The sequence below is a fragment of the Hemicordylus capensis genome, chromosome 3, assembly GCF_027244095.1.
Source record: "Hemicordylus capensis ecotype Gifberg chromosome 3, rHemCap1.1.pri, whole genome shotgun sequence".
Lineage (NCBI taxonomy): Eukaryota > Metazoa > Chordata > Lepidosauria > Squamata > Cordylidae > Hemicordylus > Hemicordylus capensis.
Window position 1 is genome coordinate 20065562 of NC_069659.1, and position 23715 is coordinate 20089276.

At 49.4% G+C, this 23715-nt stretch overlaps 1 long non-coding RNA gene across 2 annotated transcripts; it reads right to left on the reverse strand.

Moving 5' to 3' along the window:
• Positions 1-9155: 9155 nt before the first annotated feature.
• LOC128350277 (uncharacterized) lies at positions 9156-23027 on the reverse strand. Of its 2 annotated transcripts, none has more exons than XR_008319232.1 (3): positions 23014-23027; positions 17177-17366; positions 9156-9328 (listed from the first exon to the last, which is right to left on the reverse strand). It is a non-coding gene; the product is annotated as an uncharacterized LOC128350277 (long non-coding RNA). The 2 variants fall into 2 exon arrangements; XR_008319231.1 differs by lacking the exon at positions 23014-23027 and adding an exon at positions 21537-21667.
• Positions 23028-23715: the final 688 nt, after the last annotated feature.

A 23715-nucleotide genomic window follows, 5' to 3' on the forward strand; every position in this document is an offset into this window, starting at 1 on the left:
AGCCCAGAGCGGTGTACTACATACTTAAGTTTCTCCTCACGACAACCCTGTGAAGTAGGTTAGGCTGAGTCAGATGTGACTGGCCTTGAGTCACCCAGCAAGCATCATGGCTGAATGGGGATTTGAACTCGGGTCTCCCCGCTCCTAGTCCAGCACTCTAACCACTACACCATGCTGGCTCTCTTGCACTGTTTGTGTAGCATACTCAAGACTGTTTAGTGTGTGGCCACTACTGGGTATCACACCTTACTAACTCTTTCATAACCACATTCAAGGAGGCTGATCCAGCAAAGGAGATGCATGCATGGAAGCAGGCTTCTTTGCATGAAGTCAATACAGAGCCAACCCCACACCCCACCACAAATCTGGCTGTCTACTGTTTGATTCTTTGAACGGGTTTTGAATGGTCCCCTTTGCTAAGCAGGGTCCAGCTTGGTTTGCATTTGGATGAGTGGCTACATGTGAGCACTGCCTGCTGTAAGACAGTGCTCACATGGACTACAGCCCCAATCCTTCTAAGGGCACAGGGCCACCGCTCAGTGGTAGAGCATCTGCTTGTCTGCAGAAGGCTCCAGGTTCAATCTCTGGCATTTCCAGGTAAGGCTGGGAAAGAGTCCTGCCTATATCTATGTCTATGGAGAGCTGCTGCCAATCAGAGTATACAATAATGAGCGAGACAAACCAATGGTCTGACTCAGTACAGGGCAGCTTCCTATATTGTTACGCTCCTATCCTTGCAAGCTTCAAGAAGCACAAGTAGAGAAGAGGAGACGGCTGGCAACCTTCCCTCCTCCCTGTCCCCTGTTCCACTTAAAACGCTTGCAGTTTTAAAAGGGAGGTGAGCTGGTCTTGTGGTAGCAAGCATGAATTGTCCCCTTTGCTAAGCAGGGTCCACCCTGCTTTGCATTTGAATGGGAGACTACATGTGAGCATTGAGATATTCTCCATAGGGGATGGGGCTGCTCTGGGAAGGGCATCCTTGTGCTGGCAGGCAGAAGGTTCCAAGTTCCCTCCCTGGCACCTCCAGATAGGACTGAGAGAGACTCCTGCCTGTAATCGAGGAGAAGCCTAGAAATTTAGGACTGACAAAAGGAAGTACTTGTTCACACAATGCATAATCGACCTATGGAATTCTCTGCCACGAGATGTGGTGACAGTTAACAGCTTGGATGGCTTTAAGAGGGGCTTAGACAAATTTATGGAAGACAGGTCTATCAGTGGCTACTAGTAGGTGGTGGTTATAGGTCACCTCCAGACTCAGAGGCAAGATGCCTCTAAATACCCGTTGCAGGGGAGCAACAGCAAGAGAGAAGGCATGCCCTCAGCTCTTGCCTGTGGCCTTCCTAGAGGCCTCTAGTGGACCACTGTGGGAAACAGGACACAGGACTGGATAGGCCTTGGGCCTGATCCAGCAGGGCTTTTCTTATGTAAGCCGTTGCCAGCCTGTATAGACAATACTGAGTTAGATGGACCAATGGTCTAACTTGGTAGAAACCAGCTTCTTATGTTCCCCACCAGAGATGTGGGGCAAGGCAGCATTTGACACCTCTCCTCAGGTGCCACAGTACCTTAGCCCGCCCCTGTCAGGGGCGGCCCTTTCATGAGGCATGGATGGCAGATTATTGGAGTGCCTTGAACGGCAGATTATTGGAGTGTCAGCAAGCTGGCAAGATGTCCTCCCCCCCCCACCAGCTTTTTTTTAAGTGGGGAAGATGGAGAGGAGGCTGCACACAAGGGGGGCAGCAGCATTTGGCACCCTGCCTCAGGCATGACGGAGGTCTTAAGCTTCTCCTGGCCCCTGTGCACCCCAATCTGTGATGCTTCTGAGGTCCAGCCAGGAGGAGACAGAGAGGCAGAGATATGGCCTGAGCCCTGTGACAATCTACTCCCCATCTAATTACACCTGCACAGTGTCAGCACCCTGAGTATTATTTCTGCACTATGCAAAAGGCACTTTATGTTATCTATGTTTATTGAATTATTCATACCCATATTTTAACTGAACAATAACAAAGTGGTATACACAATACAAATCCAGCCAAAAAAACTCACACAAACAAAACCTCTGTTCTTTTGCTAAATCTGACTGAAACTATTCTTGGAGATGGCTCTCTCCAGCAGTGTTCCCTCTAACTTTTTAATGTTTTAAACCTTTGATGTTGGTTTTACATGATTTCAATGTTAATGATTTTAATTGTTTAATTGATTTAGTTATGATTTTTAATTGTTAATTGATTTTAATTCTTTTTATTTTTGATGTAAACCGCCCCGAGTCATTTTTGGAAGCGCGGAATATAAATGAAATGAAATGAAATGGATGGCTGGATGGATGAATAACAGAGATTCCCAGATGCTGTTGACTACAACTCCCATAATGCCTAAGCAAAAGCCATTGCAGTTGGGGATTCTGGGAGTTGTAGTCAACAACATCTGGGAATCCCTATTAGAGGGAACACTGCTCCCCACCAACCCCCACCAAGTATTTTTCACTATATCAAACTATTAAAACTGGGGTAGCCAGCTAGTTCTAGTCTCTCCAGCTGCTATTGGACTACAACTCCCATTATCCTCATCATCCAACTCCCATCAACTGGGGTTGCAGATGATGGGAGTTGTAGTCCAACAACGGGGGGACCTCAGGTTGACCACTTCTGCATTAAAATCTCCAGAATTGCTTTCAATTTTGACCTGGATATTTCAGTTCCTGAAGACTCCAACCCTACTCCAAACCTAATCCTATTCACACATTATATTCATTACATCTACAATCTGTGCACCATACACACACGTACACATGATACATGTACAAACTGTACACATATACAGTTGTGTATTCATGTCCTGTTGGACACACATACGTCAGTTCACTTCCTATGTGTATCCTGCATTTAAGGAGGCCGGCACCCAGGTTAACTTTAAAAATGAAGGCATATAGAGTAGGGATGTGCATTTCGTTTCGGGCACAGATCGTTCTGTGCCCGAAACAGCGAAATTCAGGTGATTCAGCGCCGAGCCGAATCACCCCCGACGACCCCCGAAATTCTCTGTCCCCGAACCGAATCACCCCGATTTCGGCAAGAAAAAATTCGGGTGATTCGGACCTCCGTGGGCATGCAGGCAGCCTCCATTTTGTGGCAGCAGACTTGCCTTCTTCTTCTCCCTCCATTTTCATTCTGACAGCTCTTTGAATTTCCCGCCTTTTTTCCTCCATTGACTTCAATGCAAAAATTTCTTCCCATTCACCTCAATTGAAAAGTTCCTACCTGCAGAGGAAAATGACCATATAGGGTTTTGATAGTAAATCACACCCTCCCATTGGCCAGGTAAAGGTGGAGGAAGGGTCAAGGGTGGGGGTGATTTTTGGAGGGCTTTGCAGGAGGGTATTTAAGGGGCCACCAGTAGCCATTTTCTTCCTTTCTGCTGCCTTGCGTGGGAGAAGAGACACAAGAGAGAGCTCTGCTGCCTTGCTTACTCAGCCTTGCCTCCATTTTGATTTCTTATTTTTGTGGGTGCTGTTTTTCTGCATTTACGCCAGTGCTCTGCCTTGTTGGTTGGTTTTCTGCTTTATTTCAGCAATTTTTTAAAGAAAGAGAGAAGGGGGGGGGATTTTTTTTAAAGAAACCTCTTCCTTGCAGAGGCAAACCTCTTCTCATTTTTTAATTTTTGGGGGGGAACAGAAGAGAAGAGGGGGAGAATTTTTTTTTGTTTTTAAAGAAACCTCTTCCTTGCTGAGGCAAACCTCTTCTCATTTTTAAATCTTTTTTTGGGAACAAGAGAAGAGGAATAGATATTAGAATTTTTTTTTAAACATCTGCCTGGCTGAAAGCAACGCCAGCCTGCAGCCCTTGGTGTAAAAGGAGGGGGTTTTTTCCCTCTCCTTTTAAATCCACCCACCCTGTTTTTTGCCAAAAAAAACTTCTTTGGAAAATTTTTCCTGCGGAGAGTCACTGCTGCCTGTCCCTGCCTGCCTGCCTGCCTGCCTGCCTGCACTCCAGGCCTGCCATCCTCCTGTGTGACCACCAGACCAGGCCCTCAGAGCAGAGGTGGACTACAGAGACCCAGCGTTGGAGAAGCCTACAGCTGAGTGAGATTGGCCCAGCCATTTATATCTTACACACGCACACACCACACACCAGACACACACAGACACACGCACGTCACACACGGCTTTCTAATCTTCCTTCAACTGTGTGTTTGGGGTTTATTATTTTTTCCCTGTTTTAAGGTTTTGGGGGTTTAACTTTTCTCTATAAGTTTTGTGATAGTTGTAAGATAGGGTTTAAAATAAATAGGGTTAGTGTGTGTAGCCTTCCCCGGTAGCTAGCTATTTTAGGAGGTTCAACTGTAGAGTAGACTTAAGAGTAGCCTGGCTTAGTAGTGCTGCAACTTTATATTTCTGTTGCTGCTTTAGTGCTTTTTGCAAAAATATTTTTTAAGGCCCTAGTCTGCCCACAGTTACTTTTCCATCGTGTTTGCCTGTGAAATTGACACAGAGATAATTTTTTGCAACATTTTTGTAACTGTGTGTTACTTTCAGACCACAGAGAGAGTAACTTCCCCTGTGGGTGGAGTGCATTTGATACATTAGTAACAAGAAGTTACAACAACTTCTCCATTCAAAGTGACCACAGTCAGAGAAAGATATATAACTAAACTTACTTTCACTTCTACTGACTGAGTGCACTGCACACTGTGTGCGCAAGGCTCCAGCCTTAAATAACTCCTCCTCGCCCTGCGCCTGTGCACAGCAGCTGAGCTAATATTTTAATTTTTATATTTTTCTGTGGCACAGCCTGCTTCTGTTGTATCGCGCATCAAGTAACTCCCAGTCCCTCTGTGACTGTGTGCGATACATTACATTCATTGCACGGCAACTTCTGACTGAGATCTTGCAGCAACAGCATTTGTGCAAACAACAAGCCTTAAGCAAGGAGGCATTGTAAAGCAGCACTTCCATTATTTTTCTGGCCCTCTAGTATACCTGCCCCCTGAGACAACTACACCCCCTTCTTCACATTTTAATTTTTAAAAAAAAGTTTTTTAAAGCAATGGTTGGGAAGGCAGCAGGAAAAGGGAGGGTGCAAGTAAGTGGGAGGCTTGGCTTCCCTACAGCTGGTCGTGGCAGGGGGAGGCCAGAGGGGCCTACTCCCCAAGTCACCCCCGGCCCTGCTTCGGCGCGCAGGCTTGACTTCTTCTCGATTCAGCCTGGCCCTATGCCAGGGCCTGCGGCCAGGCAGAATTTAGGTGGGGGGGGGGGGCTCCCAGATTGCCAGGGAAGAAGATCTTCCTGTGGCAGCTGAGGAGGTGGTGCTGGTGGAGGAGGTTGGCAGTCTAGCCAGATCCACCTTGCGGACCCCCCAAACGGTCACTATGGGGGGTGGGGGGGCCTCAGTCTGGCATCTGAGGAGGCTCAGGAGGAGGGGGGATCTTCTCCTGCCCCTGGGCCTTCCCAGGCCAGATCTGAGGGCATTGGTGGTGGTATGCCCGAGAAGGAACCACCAAAAGTTCCACCAACAAAGCGACCTCGTGTCGCTGGAGAGTCTGGCAGTGTGGTCTGGGATCACTTTCAGCTTAGCCCTGGTGATCCCAGCCATGCTGTGTTCACCCACTGCAAGGCACTGGTCAGCAGAGGCAAGGAACCTATGCACGTCACAACCTCGGGGCTGTGGTCGCACATGCGTCGGCAGCACCCAGGTGTGGAGACCTCTGCTGGCACTGGCAGTAGGCCCAGTGCCTCACCAGGTAGCAGAAGCATTAGTGACAGCAGAAGCAAGCGGCCAGCGGCTCCTGCCCACAGGCAGGAAAAGCTGACCGATCATCAGTGGGTGCAATCTCTAGGAAAGCGGTCTGATCATCCAAAGCCTCATCTCGTGACTCAGGCCATTGGTGAGATGATCGCTCTTGATGACCAGCCGTTCTCCATTGTCGACAATGTCGGCTTCCGGCGTCTGCTCCAGCTGCTTTCTCTGGAGTACAAGATCCCCTCAAGGACCACTTTCAGCAGGAGGGTGGTCCCCTCCCTGTACCGTGAGTGCAGGGGGGCCATGTTGGCCAAGCTGCGTGCAGCTGGGCCAAACACCAGTGTGCATTTCACTGCGGATATCTGGACTAGCCACAGTGGGCTGCACACTGCCTTCATGTCCCTGACAGCCCATTGGTGGGGGCATGGGGGTGAGGGGACATCTGGCGCTGCTGGTGCTGTATCCAGCTCCTCCCATGCATGCACGCCTTCTTGGGCAGTGTTGCATGTGGAGGCGATGGACACAGACCACAGGTCAGATGACTTGGCTGCCATCATGGACCGACAGGTGGGGGCGTGGCTGGCCAGGGAGCCAACCCTCCGCCGAGGCTTCATGGTGACGGACAATGCAGCCAGCATCACCAAGGCTGATAGGCAGGTTTATGGTGTGAACATCGCTTGCGCTGCGCACACGTTGAACCTGGTAGTGAAGGATGCACTTGGCCTCAAGGAGGCGTCGAAGGCCAAGCCGGAGCACCAGCGTGTGCGTGGGTCTAGTTCAGGTCAGGATCCTGCTGCTCCCGTGGCCGCCCTTGTGGAGCGTTGCCGCAAGCTAGCGGGCCACTTCCACCGGAGTGAAAAGGCAAGGCGCCAGCTCAAGGCCAGGCAGATGGAGCTGGGCCTGCCTGAACACCTAATCCCCCAGGATGTTCCTACCTGGTGGAACTCCACTTTTCTCATGCTCCGGCGCATGCATGAGCAAGAGGGAGCATTCAACAGCCTGGGAACGTGTGGTTGCTTGGATCAGTGCAAGTCTCTCTATGATGACTGGCCGGTGATCCGCGAGCTGGTCTTAGTGCTAGAGCCGTTCTATTCTGCTACGAACGACTTGTGTACTCAGACTGCCACGCTGAGCCAGGCTTTGCCCACTGCTATTCTCCTGGAGAAGGCAATGAGCGATCTCCAGACCACTCTGACCACTGGGGTTACGATTGCCCTGGCAGGTCGGTTGAGGACTGGGGTAGTTGAGCGGCTCAAGACACCATGGGCTGCATCTGCATGGCATGTCCTGGCATGCATTTGTGATCCAAGGCTGAAGGTCAGTGCTGTGCCTCCTGCGTGCTGCCCAAGTGGAGGGACCTCCTGGTCGAGCACGTGATGTGTAAAGAGGAAAGGAGGCTAGGGATAGGTGATGCAGCAGACGACCAGGAGGAGGGGTCTTGGTCGCAGCCTGGCACTGCGCATCCCACCCCCAGCAGCAGCAGCACTGCCACCACCCCCACTTCTTCCCAGTCCAGCGGCGTGGTTTCTCTGGCAGCGGGACCAGCAGAGCAGCCAGTGCGACCTCGAAGCACCACCCGGTGGCTCAGGGGCTATGCTAGTCTCATGCCGGGGAGACGGGAGGAGCCTGTCCCTCGCCCCAGCCGTGCTGAGCAGACTGTTCTGCAGTACCTGGAGGAGGCGACAGAAGACGAGGAGAGTGAGCCGTTCCCCTTTTGGGCAACACATCGCAAAGTCTGGCCGGACTTGGCAGCCGTTGCTGTCCGGTTTCTCTCTTGCCCGCCAACCAGCGTCTCAAGCGAGAGGTTGTTCTCCATGGCCGGGGACGTGGTGACTCCTCTGTGCTCACGCCTGGATGCTGAGTTGGTCGAGCAGCTCATCTTCTTGAAGGCCAACCTCCAGCTGCTGGGCTACCCTGAACTGGCCGTGGAGGGCGAGTGACTCGCGTCACCCCCCATGCAGCACCTCCCACACCACGGCAGTTCATCCCGGCCAGAAGATGTGTCACAGTCCATCCCTCTAAGACCACCCTGCCACTAAGACATGCCCCTTAGTGCTGCTGGCACATCCAGACACGCATGCATACACAGGCACCGCTGCACTGTCAGCCTGGGATGGTGGACTGCCAAGCGAGTGCTCCCAGCATGAGGGAGGGGTTACCACAGATGTGGCAGAGAGAGACTACAACTCCCATTTCCCACTGTCTCGATGGCTGGCCACCATCGAGACTAGAGACAATTGGAGCTGTAGTCGCTGTCTCTGCGGAAGAAATCTGTGGTCCCCCCCCCCCCGATGCTGGGAGCACCCACTTGCCCAGTGCTGAAGGCTGGGCCGTAGGGCAGCGCACCATCCATCCACAACCTCAGAGACAGGCTGCTGCGTGTGCGTGGGGTGGGGGGCACAGTCAGGATTGGAAGGGACATCCCGGGGGGAGGGTAGTGCCTCTGCGCAATGGCGTGTGCCTACTGGCGAGGGGGGCACACACTGTCACTGAGAGGGCTTGCTGCTAATTGCTAGCTTTTGCTTGCCTTCTAAAGCTGTAATTGATTCCTCCCATGAACAATTGCATTGAAGCTGAAATCTTAAAAAGTCTGTCTGCTGCGTTTCTCAATGTAAATGTGCTTATTTCTGATTTTGGATTGCTGGTCTGGGCTGGTGTTCTTTCTTAATCTTAATGCTCTCCTTTGTTCAAATCCAAAAATGTGGTTTGGCTTGTCTACTGAGCTTTAGGTGTTGCCGCCGCCGCTGAGTGAGATGCTCTGCTCTGCTGCTGCCTGCTTTTTCTGGCCACGATGAGAGTAGTACTACTGCTGTGCCTGAAGCGGAAGCGCGCACACACGCACACACACACATGCACCCCCCTCCCCTCCCCCAAAAAAGCTGTGTCGCCAATGATGAGCTTGATGCTGGTGCAGCCCTCACACAAATGTCTGTCTCACGCAGACAGAGAGAGCACACATTGCAATCTGAGGCGACACAGCCAGTTTTTCAGCCCTAAGCCTCTTGCAGAGTGAGTGAGCACACCCGCACACACACAGGGAATAAAGGCATATTACTAGTCTGGACTCTAGACTAGTGGTAATGTTGTATCATGTGATTGCACACAATCTTTCTCCCCAGTATCTGCGGTATGCATTGGGATGCAATGCAATCCCAAAAAGCCTGCCAATTCTAGCTTGCTTTGTTGCAGAGAGTCTGAGACCTCTTCATGGTGTGTGGTGTGGTGTGGTGTGGTCACGTGGGGCCTGGGAAAGGAGAGGACAGGACAGGTGAAATTCACTGTGCCTGTGCATGTGTGGGGGGATATACAGCATTATGTTTTCAAATGAAGATCGGGTCATGTTTGAAAGTTGATTGACAGCATTTTATTTGATGATTGCTCGCCCATACATAGATGCAGCGATCACATGCCACAGAGTCAGACAGGTTGCGGAGAAGAAATGTCCAGAAACATGCGTGCTGCCATTCTCTGTGTGGGTGCTAGGAGGGGGAAACATGCCAAGCCTTGCTGCTCCACTTGCGGAGTGTTGTTGTTTTGCACGCGTCCTCCACATCCTATGCGTGTTCATGGCTGTGCCTCTCTGTTGACTGTGGTGGGCAAAAAAAGTTTGGGTTAGGTTCAGGGCAGGGCACTGTTGTTGGACTTAGAGTGGGATATGGGGCAGAAGAGTGGGGTGGGGTGGTATCTCCTAATGGGAGGAGGCTGCCACCCCAATTTCGGGGGGATTGGACAAAGGGCTGATTTTTTGTGAATTTCTGAGGTTTCTCTTCATAAGGTGCATCAGATTGATTCATTCATCAATCATCATACTCAACTCTAAATGACCCCACACTCTCACTTTTTCACACTCCCTTTTACTATGATGAGTATGGGAATGAATCAATCTACTATCACACTGCACCCAAGAAAAACCTCAGAAATTCACAAAAAATCAGCCTTTTGTCCAATCCCCCTGAAATTGGGGTGGCAGCCTACACCCATTAGGCACTACCACCCCACCCCACTCTTTTGGCCCCAGGCCCATTTTGCTGATCCGAATCGGGGGTGATTCGGGCCAGCAAAATTCGGGAACAAAACAGAACAGGGGTGATTCGGTTCGGGTCCCAAACCGAAAACCCGAAATGCACACCCCTAATATAGAGTCATTCACACAGAAACATGCACATGTACAGGCTAATGTCAGAATAAGGGTTCTAACTGAAGCTACTTCTGGAAATAAAAATCCAATATTTCCCCCCATTATTACACCATTAAAATCTCCAAGATTTCTGTCAGAGTCTACTGGAGATTGAAGTCAATTCTTTGAGACTCCCAGTTGGTCATAACAGGTTGGCAACCTCCAAAAAGGCACAACTTGAGGGCATCTACTAATGCCACAGAGTACAGCCACCCCTTTCAATCCTTCACATCTTCTGCTCTTTAGGAGCCGTTTGATCTCTCAAATACAAGGTTTCTAGATCTGTCTGCCAATGGGGAGGAGAGCTGGTCTTGTGATAGCAAGCATGACTTGTCCCCTTAGCTAAGCAGGGTCCACCCTGGTTGCATTTGAATGAGAGACCACATGTGAGCACTGTAAGATATTCTCCTCAGTTGGTGGAGCCACTCTGGGAAAAGCAGAGGATTCCAAGTTCCCTCCCTGGCTTTTCCAAGATAGGGCGGAGAGAGATTCCTGCCTGCAACCTTGAAGAAGCCGCTGCCACTCTGTGTAGACAATACTGAGCTAGAGAGCCCAATGGCCTGACTCAGTATATGGCAGCTTCCTAAGTTCCTATGTTAATGGACAAGGATACATTGTACGCATGGGGAGTCAGGATTCAGAAATACACCTTTGTATGCTCAACTGAGTCTCGGAGCCTACATGCATCTCATATGTATGTGTGTTCACTCTGTCCTCATAATCAGGAAGCCCACAACAAGCCGGTGTCTGAACATGTGAAGAAAGCCTATATGTGCACCCCTTGGACACGTGTAGGTTTTATGCAGAGGTTCAGCTCAATGCAGGGCTGTCTGAAGAAGGGGTCTAGAGCTGTGGTCACCCCGGGCCCTTTGCTTATAGGGACCCTCTCGCTGTAGGCCAGCAACAGAGTATCTTCAAGTTCCAGCAGGGTTGGAACCAGTGTTCCCTCTAACAGGGATTCCCAGATGTTGTTGACTACAACTCCCAGAATCCCCAGCTGCAATGGCTTTTGCTTGGAGATTATGGGAGTTGTAGTCAACAGCATTTGGGAATCCCTGTTAGAGGGAAGACTGGTTGGAACAATATTGATTCATCATGGGGGACTCTGAAAACTAATTCTGCCCTAGGCCCAACACAAGCTAGGGACAGACAGCCCTTGCTGAAAGTCGGGGTTGGGGTGAGAGCTGCCAGCATGATTCTGCTCCCCCGCCTTGTGGTCAATGGGCCCTGTTCGTCATTTGAACAGGGCTTTTGTCCCCTGGAAAAGCAAGGAAAAGTTGGGTTTGATCCTCAGCTCCAGTTGGAATGAATTCCAAGGCCTGCAGCTGTGAATGTTGCTCATGGAGCCAATCGCCAGCAGTGCAGCTCCCCCGCCCCTGCTTTCCGCTTTTGTACTTTTTAATCAAGCATCTTGTCTTTAATGATAAATATAAGTGCTGAGCAACAATCACAGCATTTTCATTTGCATGTGTGATAAATATAACTGATGTCATGCAACCGTTTCCGTGTGGATGCTTTTTGTAAGAACAGCTGTCTTCCCACTATGGGTGTCTCCAGGATTTTCCTGTGAGCAATAAAAAGTCATTTGGGTAAGGTTTTTTTTTTCCTTCCCTGGCAAAGTTTACGTAGCAATCCAATTTTCCTCCTAAGTTAGCAAATACTGACGACGTCCCCGATGCCGTACATTTAAATTAACACCTGGAGCAAACCACCTGGAAAGTGCCCTAGATGCTTTTAATTATTGCTTTGATTGCCCTGGCAAGTCTGTTGCTAATATATCATTTATGGCTTGGTCTTTTGGTTTATAGTTTGGACTTTATCAAAGTCACGAATCTAGAGTTATAAGCCCCAGGAAGACAAGTGCTCCTGTTATGCTGAAAACTCATAAAGGTAAGCAGTCATCATGCCTAGCATTTGTCTAGAGCTTTTGCATTCTCAAAGCACTCTGCATATTTCGAGGCTATTCACACGACCGCTCGAAAACGGGCTAAGGCACGGCTCCCAGCTGTTAGCCCGCTTAGGTCCCCCTTCCCCGTAAATGAGGTTAGCGGAGTGAGTGCGCCACTAACCCCGTTTTGGCAATCAAGAGTCACCACAGTGTGGCTCTGCACTGTGGCAACTCACAAGGAGACCCCTTTCCAGGAGGCACCAACAAGCCTCCTGGCTTTGGGGGCCTCCTGAGAACGCCTAGTGATGCAGGGCATTCTGGGACTTACAGGGGCCTGGTGGCCCCCAAGCCATGCCGCCCCTACCGTGACTGAGGCGGTAGTCATGTGGGTGGCCGATCCGGCCACCCAGGGATGGCTGGATGCTCATCTGCAGGGAGAGCGGGTCAAGCCTGCTCTCCACAGAGAAGCCCTGCAGGCGCTACACACCAATCATGTGTAGGCCCAGTTTGCTTGCTTCATGTGGTGGTGGTGGCAGTGAGAAGTTAGCAGTTGGCTAACTAACTAACTAACTTTACTCAGTGAGCAGCTATCCTGCTAACTAAATAAAAAGGCAACTTTTAAAGTGGTGAATCTCTTCTATTTATCATGGGGAGAGCAACTGGCCCTATCCAGCCCCAGTCAGCATTCCTTGAATGGCCAATGCTGGTGTTACCTGCTGTTTCTTTTTAGACTGTGAGCCCTTTGGGGACAGGGGAGCATTTTATTGAGGCTATCCTCATGACCAGGAGGAACCAGACTAAGGGAGTCTAGCCCGATTCTGCCTGGTTGTGTGCTACCATGGGAGCTGCGTGGCTCCCAGCATCAAACCCTACAATCTAATTATTATTATTATTATTATTATTATTATTATTATTATTATTATTATTATTATTTTCATTATTTTACACAGTCAGACAGGTGTTATTGACTGGTTTGTTTTATCCAGACATCGAGTCCTTCCCAAGGACCTAGGATGGCTGAATTCTATTGTCAATGTTGTTGCTGTTGTTATAGAGATCGTCGCAGAATACAGGCTGTTCCCAGTAAAGCTGCTTTTTGTAATTGGCTGATGGTGATTTCTGTGGCCCCTATGGTGTTGAGGTACTCTTCAAGGTCTTTTGGAACATTTATAAACTGCCCCATCCAAAGGCTCTGGGCAGTGTACAACAACTTTGAAAGACATAAAAACACACAATTCAAAACCCCATGCTAAAGACAATATTAAAACAATTCAAAAACAATTAAAACCATTTAAAACCAATTAAAATACTTTAAAAAACACTTTAAAAATCTTGGAAGGCCAGGCCAAACAAATACGTTTTTAGGGCTCTCTTAAAGGCCAACAGCGAGTCTAAACTGTGGATATCTGCTGGGAGTGCATTCCATAGACCAGGAGCAGCTACAGAGAAGGCCCGGCTCCGAGTCACCCCCAGACGTACCGGTGGTAATTGGAGACGGACATCTCCAGATGACATCTCCAGATGACTTTAATGAGCGATGGGGATCATACCGAAGAAGGCGCTCTCTAAGGCAGCCCGGACCCAAGTCGTTCAGAGCCTTAAAGGTAATAACCAGCACTTTGTATTTTGCCCGGAAACCTATCAGCAGCCAGTGCAGCTGTTTTAAGACAGGCATAATATGGTCTAAGACAGGCAAAATACCCCTCTCCTTAAACGATGTTAGCAGAGCAAGCACTCTGCTAACCCTGTTTAGTTGCTGCAGTGCAACTCTGTGATACACAAGTAGACTCCCAACCAGGAGGCTACAACAAGCCTCCTGGCCTCTGGGGTCTCCTCAGAATGCCCCATGCATTTGTACAGGGCATCCTGGGACTTCCAGGGGCCGAGCGGCCCCCGATCTCTGCCGCCCCTACTGGCTCTGTGACAGAGCCAATAAGCATGCGGGCGGCCAATCCAGCTGCCCAGGGACAGCTCCCTGCTCGTGTCACCACCTCGAGGTGCTTCACTTTGCTCGTGTGAAGTGCCTCGTTGTTTATTTTTCTTTGAAAATCCCTGTGAAACCTTCTGTTGAAAAGTACTATATGAATGTTTGTAGTCAGAGAGACCAGCAAGCGAGTGGGAGACAGTGCACACACCGCTGTTCCGGCATGCAAAGAGGCTAGCTGGCTGCCCTGCCTCCAGCCAAGGGGTGAAGTTGCTGGCCTGGGTGGGGAGAGCAGGCTGGGTGGCCCGTGGGGAGGAGGACCGAGGACTGTATGTGGGGTAAACCTAACCAGGAGGAGATGAATGTATGGTTAGGAAGCAGGGGCCTTGAGAACTCTGCACCTAGACAGCAGACTGAGCAGACATACAGCTCACTTGGTCATCAGCTTCACAGTGGGGAGTTGTATTTATTCTCAAATTATCCAATTTGTATCAAAATATGCATATATAATATCAATAAATATATGCAAATTTTATGTAAAGTGGAGACTTTTGGGAGACTTCTTTGGTTTTAAAAAATCTTCTATTTCCACTTTTTCGGTGATGGATATCGATCTTTATCAACATCTGGACCTGGCAACCCTAACTCCACATAAATTATTGAACCAGCTTTAGCCCTGGGAATGAGAAGCCCTTAGTAGCCTATTCTCCTCACCCTGCAACTCACTCTGAATTAAAATAATCAAAAAGCATATCAGCACAGGAGACTCGTGATGGTGGTAAATTTAGGTGGAATTGACCATTTGGGGTGGGGGGGAAAATAGGGATATGGCCCCTGGTCATCAGTTGGGTACTCTCCGACCCATTTGGTTCACCAACACATTTGGGCTTGACAGCTCTGCAATAAATAAATCAATTAAAAATTATCTGTAATAAATACATAAATGCCTGCAGCAGCAAACACAAAATAAATACACAACAGATGGAGACAAGAGAGACAGAGAGGCTTTCTTCTCTGAAATCAGTTGGCTGGATTTCAAGGCAAATGTGTGATTATTCTCCCATCTGACATTACAGTTGAGGGTGATAAGTTTGCAGAGAAATGTGCATTCAAGTATTTGAACTATTTTTAGATGTATTCCTCCCACCCCCTCTTCTAATGTATGTTTGGATAACATCCTGTTAACCCCACTTTCCCCATCAGCTGCATCAGTGGAGAAAAACGTCTATTGGATCTGAGGTTTTTCCCCAGAACCTTTTCCTCATAAGCCCTGAGCAGTCATTATAAAAAGTGAGGATTCTGTACTCATGTATAGTGTCCCTGATAACATGTTCTGAAGCCCCACCCCATGATGACCTGCTCAGAAGCTCCATGACCCCAGCTGCCCAGCGTTACAGGACAACACTCAATTTCTACTTATGGACAGCTTATTCCTGGGAGCAGAACACCAGTGGAACATCATAGCAGAATCTATCCACAAGTAGAGCTTTTGTCTCTGCAGACAGGTGCTGTAGCCCTGGACAGAGGGGGCAGGGCTTCTGAGCATGTCAGCATAGGAGCAGAGTTTCAGAGCATGCACTCAGGGAGGCTGTGTGGAAATAGAACTTCCACTTTTTATAATGCCAGAGCAGGGTTATAATCTCCTCAGAACCTCCCCTTCACCACTCCAGCAGCTGTCCTGGGCTTAAAAGGGGTGTGTTCCAGACATTCCCACAGTGGTGACCTTAGGGTTATATAATACTATGCTAAGTTCTTGTCTGGTGATGACATCTTTCATTGGCAAAGATGATGCATACAGAGCAAGGAAGCTCTGTGCAGTGAGAGAAGCAGGCTAAGGGCCCAATGTCCCAACTAACTGCACCAGAAGCACATCCCAACTGACTGCACCAGTGCACTGGGGAAGGGGCACCTTTTTATTCTGTCCCCTTGCCCAAGGAAGGCCTCTGTGCCACCCCAAAATATATCCCCCAGGGCTGCGATTAAGAGTCAATAGACTTGAAATATCGTGGGCCAATAAACAAAACAACAACAATTTATATACCACTTTCCAGCAAAGTTTCCAAAGTGGTTTACATAGAGAAATAATAAATGAACTAGCTGACCCTGCACAGAGCATCTGTGCAGTCGTGCACTGAGCCTGTGGCATCCCCCCCCTCGCAACTCTCTTGCCGCCCCCGCAACTCTCTCGCCCGCTCTCACCACCTCCCGGAACTCTCTCACCCGCTCTTGCTGTCCCGCACAACTCTCTCGCCGCCCCCACAACTCTTGCACCCCCACAACCTTCTCACTCGCTCTCGCCACCCCACAACCCTGTCGCTTGCTTTCGCCACCCCCCGCAACTCTCTTGCTGCCCCCACAACTCTCTTGCTCGCTTTCACTGCCCCCGCAACTCTCTCGCTCACTCTTGCCGCCCCCCGTAACTCTCTCACTCACTCTTGCCGCCCCCCGTAACTCTCTCACTCACTCTTGCTGCCCCCTGCAACTCTCTCACCTGCACTCGCTGCCCCCCACAACTCTCTCACCTGCTCTCACCGCCCCCCGCAACCCTCGCTCACTCTCGCTGCCCCCAGAAACTCTCTGGCTCGCTCTTGCAGCCCCCGGCAACTGTCTCGCTTGCTCTCGCCACCACCGCAACTGTCTCGCTAGCTCTCTCCCCCAACTCTTTCTGTCTCTGTCTCGCCCCCACAACTCTCTTGCCGCCCCGCAACTCTTGCTCTCACTCGCTTTCGCCGCCCCTGAAACTCGCTCACTCTCGCCGCCCCCGCAACTCTCCCACTCGCTCTCTCCCCCCAACTCTTTCGGTCTCTGTCTCGCAGTCCTTACTTCCCCCTGCCGCTGCCAGGGACTGATGCCCACTCACCTGACAGCCTCCAAGCTCCCTGCCGCTTCTTAGTGCAGCTCAGCCAACCATCTGCCACCCGCAGGCCCAAGAGCCAACTGTCCAGCCTCCAAGCTCCTTGCCACACTTCACGGCGCCCCTGCCCCCAGCCAGCTGTTAAACTGCTTTCCCGCTACCCCGCAAAACTCCCTGCTGCTCCGGAACTCTCCCCACCACCCCATCAGCCAATCGCCTCCTCCCCCTCTATCAGCCAATAGCCTCCTTCCTGCCATGACCCCACGCATGGCGGTCTTGGAGAATTAATAATATAGATAATATAGATAAGATGGCTCCCTGTCCCCAAAGAGATCACAATCTATAAAGAAACACAAGATAGACACCAGAAACAGCCGCTGGAGGGATGCTGTGCTGTGGGGTGGATAGGACCAGTTGCTCTCCCCTTGCTAAATAAAGAGAATCCACCATGTTAAAAAGCTGCCTCTTTGCCAAGTTAGCAGGGGTAAACACCTCATCTCTACTTTTCATCCCTACTTAGTGTTCTGTGTAGCTCCTTCCTGCAGTCTGTGAATAACATGAGAAACCCCAGATAATGTGACTGGAGTCCAACCTGAGCAAACTTCTTATTTTCTTGTATTCTTATCACTTCCAGGGAGATCCAGAGACGGCCTGCCGGGAGAGTTGGCCAAGCACGCTGTGTCTGAAGGCACTAAGGCTGTTACCAAGTATGCCAGCTCCAAGTAATTTGCCTCTTTTGCTTTAACACTTCTAGAGAGACCCAAAGGCTCTTTTAAGAGCCACTAAAAAGAAAAAAAGAAGAAAGAAAGAAAAAATTATTGTATTCTTGTTAATTGCATTACTTCAGGACAGAGGTAATCTATAGATTCAGAATGGATGTGCGTGCGGGAGATCTTTAAATTCTGTCCGTTTCTACCCCAGCCCAATTCATAAATCAACATCTTAAAAACATCTGTAGCAAGCCGGTGACTTTAAAAAAGTTGTTCAAAGCCAAACGCCCCATTTCCTTATCTGCAGCAGAGGTTGCTGGTGGTGGTGGGGAGGAACCCACACACTGCACCCCAATGATGAAGTGGTAGAGTAACTCATACTGCAAAGAGAGATAATACTTAATTACTTCGAACTTTCATCATTATAACTTAGCTTAATCAAGTAATTAGAATATGTGTTTCATGTAACAAAGAGAGCAATTAAAATGTAATTCCTGCTGGGCTATTTATAGAATTCCAAGAGATCAAAGGCTGAGGGAGCAAAACGTTCCCCACTTCATCACACACTCTCACACCCCCTTTGTTTCATTTGATTTCCAGACTCTAAGGCATTAATTCCCAAATAGTGTGTCCAGCAGCAAGAGTGCACTGAGAGAGGGTCTAAAGCAGAGGTTCTCAATTTAGGCCCTCCTTTTGAACTACAGCTCCCATAATCCCCAGCCACTGTGGCCAAGAGCCAGGGATTATGGGAGGTGTAGGTCAGCATCTGCAGGAGGGCCAAGGTTGTGCAGCCCTGCAAAGCATGCCTAGGGAGATTAAACCATCAGGTTGGATGCAACTCCTAGTCCATGCCCCTCGGAGCCGGGATGTCTCGCACAGCCTCCATCCTCCCCCCACCCACCCATCTGTGCAGGGATCAGGCAGGTTCCAGAAGTATCATTATCACCTTGAAAACACAAGGCTTGTACTCATGATCAACATCAGGGTCACCGCCTCCCCACCACTGCCAACTCTGCAAATGAGCGTCATGGCAGGCCAAGTGAGGCTGGTGGTATGGAAGGGGATGGCGGGTCCAATCACCACCTCTCCGCCGCGCCCAGCCCTACTCCCAGCCACCGCACCCAACCCTTTGGTAGAAACGTAGGCATATATAAATTTAATAATAAACATTTTCAAATGTCCTCTCCTTCTCAGCTTCTGCCACCAACAGCACCTGGTACATCACTATGGCTGAAAGCAGCCAAGAAAGGTGCGGGGAGGGAGAGATACTTCTTTCTTCTTCTGTCCCATCACTTTAATATCTTGTCTTGCTGCTGTGTTGAATCTGTTTGCACATCCCTAGTGCCAATACAATACATGCAGGACATGTCCTTATTGCCAATACAATACATGCAGGACATGTCCTTATTGATTGATTGATTGATTGGATTGGATTGGATTGGATTGGATTGGATTTTTATACCTCCCTTCCAAAATGGCTCAGGGAGGTTTACAATTAAAACAAACCATTAAAACAGTAAAGAGCTAAAACAAAAATAAAAAAAACAATATAACAACAATGAACAATTTAAAAACATTTTAAAACAATTAAACAGTCGCAGTAATTAAAAACCCTGACATAGGGGCTATTACCACCCCTCCCTTTAAACCAGGTTTGTGGAGCGAGCGCTCTGCAAACCCAGTTTTTCTAATCATGAGTAGCCGTGGTGTGGCTCTGTGGCGTGGCTACTCAATAGTAGACCCCCAGCTGGGAGACTTAAAAGCAGCCTCCCGGTTCTGGGGTCTCTCCAGTATGCCCTGCGCACTTGCGCAGGGCATACTGGAGATTCCGGGGTCCATGCAGCCCCCGAACTCCCCATCCCTGACCGGCTTAGTGACGGAGCTGGCAGCTGTGTGGGCGCCTGCTGCGGCTGTCCAGGGAGGACTCATGGATCGTCTGCAGGGAGAGCGGGCTTAGCCCATTCTTCTCACAAAACCCCTTATGACTCTTCTCCATAATCGTGAAAAGAGCCTCACTGACAGCTCAAAACTTTTATTCAGGCTTTGGGGGCACAGGGAAATTTCTGGTTCTTTTAAACCAGATACTGGGGCTATGCTTACGATCACAAAAATCGGGCTAGGAAAATCCTAGCCCGATTTTTGTGATTGTTAGAACCACCGGGCTCGCAGCTGCGAGCCCGATGGTTCCAGAGCGGCTAACCCGTTCCTGTAGCCCACCTCTTAGCCCGGGTTTGCGGAGCGAGTGCTCCACAAATCCAGGCTAACTGCTTGTGAGTAGCCACGGTGTGGCTCTGCGCCGCAGCTACTCATGAGTAGACCCCTGGCCAGGAGGCTTAAAAGCAGCCTCCCAGTTCGGGGGTCTCCCCAGTATGCCCTGTGCACTCGTGCAGGGCATACTGGGGCTTCCAGGAGCTGCGTGGCCCCCGCGCTCCCCAGGCCCCGCCGGCTCCGCCTCGGATCTGGCCATCATGTGGGCGGCCGATCCGGCCACCCAGGGCTCCCTGCGCACTCATCTGCGGGGAGAGAGGACTTAGCCCACTCTCCCCGCAGTTTTGACAAAACCAGGTCTCACGGATCGTGAGACCCGGCTCACTATATGCATTATTTATTTGCTCCAGTGCTTGTATAATAGTTTTTCTGTTTACCTGAATTATTGTTTTGACTTGGGGCCTGTTCAGACAATGAGGTCATTCACACAATTAAAAATTGTGTTCTATCCGGGTTTGGGAGCTGTGTGTGGTTGTGTGGAAGCAAGGTAGGAGGAAAACCTGGGTAGAAGTGATTGTGTGGAAGCAAGGTAGGAAGAGAACCTGGGTAGATTTCCCTCCTACCTTGCTTCCACACAATCACTTCTACCCAGGTTTTCCTCCGACCTTGCTTCCACACAACCAAAAAAAGGGAGCACACATAGCTCCCAAACCTGGGTAGCACATAGTTTTTGATTGTGTGAATGGCCTCAATATCTCCCACCTCCACCCCACAAATCAGCCCAAGTGATTAAGAAGGGGGAGAAGAAGGGAAATGCACAAGAGCATGCTCATCCTTACATCCTTCTCGTATATCCTGATAGCCTTTATTACTTGGGGGGACAGTTCACCCAAACTATCATTCTAAATGTGACCCAAATTCTTCTAACTAGTATTAGTATTAGTATTAGTATTAGTATTAGTATTAGTATTAGTATTAGTATTTCTTCTAACTAGTATCTTCTAACTAGTATTAGTAAATTCTTCTAACTAGTATTTTGGTCATGAGCAGAGCAATAGTTCGGACAAACCATCCCCTCAAGTGATACAAGAACACACTGGGAGGATGTCAGGGTGCTCGGGAAAGATTTCAGGATGGATGCACTCTCAGCATGTTCTCCTTTGTGGGGAGAATATTGTCAAAACTTTCACATTGCTGCTTTGATTTGCTGTAAGCCACCTTGAGGTAAGAAATGAGAGGTGGACTAGAAGAGAGATAGGTAGAGGACGAATGGGAGGAGTTTGTAGACAGAGTGAGGCACTCAGAGGCTCATCGGGAACTTCCCCACACAGGGTTGTTACTTGGAATCCCTCCTGGGAGTGAGTGAGTTCCCACATTGGCCAGATTTACCCTGAAGTCCATGTGGACTTTGGAACCAACCTACACACCAATAGGGCTTTTCCTTCTGAATTTCACCTCATCCCGATTTATGTCCGAATTTTTAAACTCCTGTATTTTAGCCGGGTTTGGGGGAATAAACTGGAGGGCCTGCAGCAAGGCACTGACCTAAGTCTTCACATTAACATGATAAGAGCAAGTAAAATGCGAAGAGGAAGCTGCCTTGCCTTCGACCCAGAGGCAAAGAGTGGGAAACCCAGGTTTCAGGCTTTTTGCTCTTTGAAGGTTTTTGGAGGGGGGAGATCCAGGGAGGAAAGAGAGTTTGCAGTCTTTTGCAGAAAATGAGCATTTCCTTGCAGAAAATGAGCATTCAATCCAAGCTGGGATGGGGGCTGTGAAAGCAGAGGGGAGATTAGGAAGCCAAGGCTGATGGCTAACAGGGAGTCTAATCCACAAACCAATTAAGCAGAAGTGTGTGTGTGTGTGTGTGTGTGTGTGTGTGTGTGTGTGTGTGTGTGTGTGTACTTCGAAAGAGCCAGATCACAGAGGGTGTTTCAATTACTAAACCCTTGGGGAAAGGGAGACATGGCATTCCGCTTCTTCTAGGAGGTCATTGGCCACAAACAAAACCCGGAAACAAGTTATGTGTGAACCTACACAGAAGAAAACTCAGAGTAGAGATTGGAGGGGCTGCTTCCCTAATGCTGCAAATTTCATTCGAAGTGCCTTCGCTTGACGGATACTCTGAGAGCTGAAAGCCTCTCTGGGAATCGGAATCTGATGATCTTCTAGTGATACAATGGGCAGTGCAAAAGGGTTTGATTTGACACATAACTTGGCCTGGGATAAATCAAACAATTTTCTGAGTTCAGTGGAAATATTTCTGGAAAGGAATGAGGCTTAGACTAGGGGTGTGCAAACAGGTTCATATCTGAACCAGTTCAAAATCGAACCGGTTCGGTTCAAAGGTTCAGGGTTGAGCTGAACCACCACCGGTTTGGCTCGACCCCGGACCACACACACACATACACAAGTTCAGAGGTTCAGAGGACATTTTGGGAGGGGGATGACCCAGGCCACACAGGGTCCCACTGCACAGGAGCAGCAGCCTCCACAATGGCCACCGCACCAGGGAATAGGCCTGGAAAGGCCCAAAGATGCCGAACTGGGTGATTTTTAGAAAAAAGAAGGCCAGTGGGGGGAGGGGGAACCTTTGTGGACACTCCCCCCGCCACCTTGGAGAAGTCCCCCAAAGGGGGTAAGTTAAAACAAAAAAGAAAGAAAAATTTAAAAAATTGTTTGATGAAACCCCCCCCCCAACCAAAACAAATGGGGTCCAGGTGGTTTTATGCACACCCCTAGCCTAGACATCTTGGGTTTCTGTAAATAAGCCCCTGTATTGTTATTAATATTCTCAATCATCTTCTTGTAAATAAGTCCTAATAAATGAATTGTATTATATTATACTAGCTTAACCCATGCAGAACATCTGCGCGTTAGTACTTGATTGCTCCCCTCACCCCCTACCACGGCCCTCCTCACCTCAGAGATCTCTCCACCCTCACCTGAGCCACATTCCTGTTGCTCCTCCTCCATCCCATTGCTTCCATCCCCCTCACCCCTCTTGGTTGAGGCTGCAGCATTACTGGCACCTATTTGCCAAGCTGCAGTCCCCTATCCCAGAGACCTCCCCACCCTCACCTGCACCCCGCTCCTGCTCCTCCCTAAAGGAGCAGAAGCAGCTGCAGTTGACCAGGCCCTTCCTTGCTGCTGCCACCACCGCCATGGCTGCTCGTTCCCCTCAGGCTGCTACCAGGCTCAGGCCTGTCCCTCACTCTTCCTTCTTTCTCTCTTCCCCTCCTTCCTTTTTTTCTCTTTCTCTCCACTCGCTTGTCCCCTCTGTCTTTCTTCCCGTCCCTTCCTTCCTTCTCTCTCTCTCCCTTCCTAAGTTAACAGATCTTGTTCATCTTGTTTCCTCATCTAATTCACACAACAGCAGCCTCCTTCTCCTTTTCCTCCCTCACAACCCCTCTCTTTGCAGACCTCTGCCCACTTTCCTTTTATATATATATAGATTCCTCTCCTCTACAATAAAGAACATCTTCCAACCAGTAACAGTTGCATTCCAACTGACCTTAACCATCACAGGCTCCTCTTCCCTATCTGCATATGGAATTCCCACTGCCCAGTAACTCTGGTGCCACAGGCTCCTCCTCCCTATCTGCATATGGAATCCCCACTGCCCAATCAGGTGCTTCTGCTTGAGAACTCTCACAAGAGCTGCCACACATGGGATTAGCCACAGGTATGGCTTAGAGAATTATATATATAGATTCCCAAAACTTCATTATTGTAAATAGGATTCTGTGGTTGCAAATTCCTGTGCATAGAGAAGGCTGGCAGGGTCAAAAGCTCATTATTGTTTTTCTTGTTCATTCATAGTTTCACATTCAAGTTAGCAGTTTGACAGTTGATTTTGAGGGGGAAAGATATTTTTTTAAATGGAGAGATTTTTTTGTTTGTTCTAAATGGATGGCTTAAAACACGGTTGGGCTAGAGAAACTGTATATATTGGGAGTATTTTGAGAGGGAAGTTAGTGACGTCAACAGAGTCCTGAGAGGCAGAGTCCTGGAAGGAGAAGTCAAAAGAGTCTGCTGGAGCAGGGGTATAGCTACAATTGAGCAGATGGGTTCAAAGAACCCGGGCCCACCAGCTCCTGAGGGCCCCCCAGTTCCATCCTTCCCTATTTTCTTCATTCTCTCCCTTACTCTGAGGGAGCATGCGGGAGAGACCTGGAGAGACCCCCGAACTCGGGGGTCTGCTCATGTGTTGCTG